Genomic DNA, 3,183 nt, shown 5'->3' on the forward strand with positions numbered 1-3,183 from the left:
TTCTTGCTTATCATCTCTCATCAATAGATCTTTTCTTGTGTTGGGATAATCTTGAACTGATTCTTTTCATAGATTCAGCCATGTCTTTTTTTATAGAATTGTTGAGATGCTTGATTATATCTAGATTTGATTGTTTATCTAGTTAGTGTGATTTTTTGCTGAAATATTGCCATTGGGTATATTTTTGTCTTTGAATCTGAGTCTAATAGGATAACAATTCTTGGTTTTAAAAGAGAAGAATAATTTTTTAGAATTACCACTAAATATTTTGATTGTAATGCTATATCTTTCGATTAGAGAATCTGATGCTATGATCTCTAATTGAGTTATCCAATGTGATGACCCAAAGATTGATTTTGATGATCACAAAACCTTGAAAGTATAATTACTAATGTTTGTGTTGCAAGAAGAAAGATAATTTGTTTTGCAAGGAACATAGCAAATTGGAAAAATACAAGAAGGTCTCAAAAGCTCTCAAGAAAAGTTGAAAGAAAGCTACACTTCATTGGCCCAAAGTTCAAGTTCAAAGGATTCAAGTTGGAGGGACAATTCTAAAGAAAAACTCAAAAGAATTGTCCTCGAGTCGACTCCTGAAAGTTCAGAGTCGACTCTGAAACTCTGGAGTTTCAAGGAACAGTGCTCGAGTCGACTCCGGAACTCTGCGAGTCGACTCCGACTGAGAACAGACAAAAAGATAGAGAATTGATTTTCAGCGCTACAGTGCTCGAGTCGACTCCTATTTCAGCGCTACAGTGCTCGAGTCGACTCCCAGCTACAGTGCCGGCAGACTCTTATTCACGAGTCGACTCCTACTTCAGCCGAGTCGACTCGAACACGCTGGGAGGCATAACAGCTAGTTTTTTTCTCAACTCCAACGGCTCTATTTTTGTCTCTAATGGCTAGATCTTTGTTCCCACGCCATCCAAAGCTATAAAATCAAGGGGAGAGCTAGAGGAAAAGTTAAGAAAGTGGGAGAGAACACATAGGGAAGAGATTTCAAAGAGATTTCAAGAAAAACCTTCCAAAAGCACAAAAGGGCCATTCAAAGCAAAAGAGAGAGAAGAAGAGCATCCGAGTGAATCCTAAAGCTTCCTCTCCAACTGTGTGCTGCCTCAGTGATCCTCTACCTCGTGCGAAATCAGAAGAGGGTTAAGTAAAGAAGAAGCCAAGTTTCTTCATCTACAAAATTTGTTTGAGGGCTTCTTTTCTTTACTCTACTTATTTATATTTGCTATATCTGCTTGTTTAAGAAGCTTGTATTTGCTTTAAACTCTTGTTCTAATATCTTGTAACTTGATTCAATCAAGGGATTGAATCAAAGGGTTAAGGTTTGTTAGTGAGCCAAAGGAAAAACCAGGTGTAAGGTTATAGTTGGTGAACCGGAAAAAACCAACTGGGTTTGATTGTGAACCCAAAAAATAATCGGATGGTTCTAGTCAGTGTGCCTGTGAAAACCGACCGAGTTCGTTGTGATCTCGTAAAAACAACAAGTTAGGTTGTGAGCTTGTAAAACAACCGACTATAATCTGAGGGATTATAGTGAAATTTCCAAGAGATCTTGGAGAGTGGATGTAGGTGCTGAGGTGCACCGAACCACTATACATCTTGGTATTTGTGATGCCTTATCTCTTGTGTTTTATGCCTTACATTCATACTTGATTGTGTAATAACTCTAGCTTTGTTTCCTATTGATTTATAAGTGATTGTTTAGAACTTGCTTAGCTTCCACTCCATTCTTACCATTCACATAGATTATAATTGCTCTAACTTAATTTTCAACTGCTTTACTTGTAATTGCCTAGAGCTAAAGTAAATAACATCTTATCATTCCGCTGCATTCAATTCAAAGTAAATTAGGGAACATAATTTTTTAGAAAACCCAATTCACCCTCCCTCTTGGGTTGTCACCTTGGGCAACACAATGGATCAAATATGAATGGAATTACCTGATTCAAGTGAGAAATTTTCGATGCTTTGCTGCCATTAATTCTGGTCATATCTTTTTACTACTACAATCTAATTGTCAATTTGCTTTTAAACATTCACATCACATTTTACTGCTTTGATATTTCTTATTAGTTTTGTAGTTTCTTTTAGTATTTCTACCTTCTCCCTGTGGAATCGACACCCGAATATATACTGCGATAGCCGCGTTATTCTTTGGGCGTAATCAAATTTTGGCGCTGTTGCCGGGGAGAACGGTACAAGAAACACTTCAAGGAATAGGTTTGCTGTATTAATTCGTCAAAGCGGTAACCTCGTTCCTTCTTCTTTTTTTTTTTCCTCTTACTTTTTGTCTTCAGTTTATTTCATTCATAGTTTTGATTTGATTGTGCAAAAAAAAATAAAAAATAATATACATATATTTTGTGTTGCATGCGTAGGCATAGAGACGAGTTAGGTAGATTTGCAAAAAGACTGGAATTAGAACCTAACACTTTTTTTGTGAATTTGCCTGATACGCCATCTAATTCTAACACCATGAGCAATCATGAAGATCAGCCCATTAGGACTCTCTGGGACTATCTCCATCTTACACGCACAGCCACACCGTCATGCATTATGTTTCCACCCATTGTTCCACAACAGGATTGTAAACCAGGAATGATACATTTACTTCCTACCTTTCATGGTTTAGAGAATGAAAATCCTTACATGCACATTAGAGAGTTTGAGGAGGTAATGGTGACTTTTCATAGTCAACTCGGTACAATAGATGCAGTTAGACTTAAGTTTTTTCCATTTTCTCTGAAAGATAGAGCGAAAAGTTGGTTGTATTCACTGAGACCGCGATCAATAGGATCTTGGGATGAGATGACACAGGTTTTCTTTAACAAATACTTTCCCCACCATAAGATCAGTGGTTTGAAGAGATAGATTTCAACCTTTGCACAAAAGGATGGTGAGACTTTGTATCAGGTGTGGGAGAGGTTTAAAGACTTGTTGAAATTGTGTCCTCATCACGGCTATGAGAGTTGGCGTTTAGTTAGTTACTTTTATGAGGGACTTACACCTAGAGAGCTCTAATTTGTAGAGATAATGTGTAACGGTGAGTTCTTGCAGAAAGATCCGGATGAGGTCATAGAATACCTGAATGACCTAGCTGAGAAAGCTCATACTTGGACAGGACCTAGTGCGACTGATAGTACTAGTAGGTGACGACCTACATCTACTCCTTCTAGT

The 3,183-nt window shown here is 37.6% G+C and overlaps 1 non-coding gene across 1 annotated transcript; it reads right to left on the reverse strand.

Moving 5' to 3' along the window:
• Positions 1-2,861: 2,861 nt before the first annotated feature.
• On the reverse strand, positions 2,862-2,969 carry LOC120111434. Its single transcript, XR_005512620.1, has one exon. It is a non-coding gene; the product is annotated as a small nucleolar RNA R71 (small nucleolar RNA).
• Positions 2,970-3,183: the final 214 nt, after the last annotated feature.

This window comes from Phoenix dactylifera, chromosome 7 (assembly GCF_009389715.1).
Source record: "Phoenix dactylifera cultivar Barhee BC4 chromosome 7, palm_55x_up_171113_PBpolish2nd_filt_p, whole genome shotgun sequence".
NCBI classification, from domain to species: Eukaryota; Viridiplantae; Streptophyta; class Magnoliopsida; order Arecales; family Arecaceae; genus Phoenix; species Phoenix dactylifera.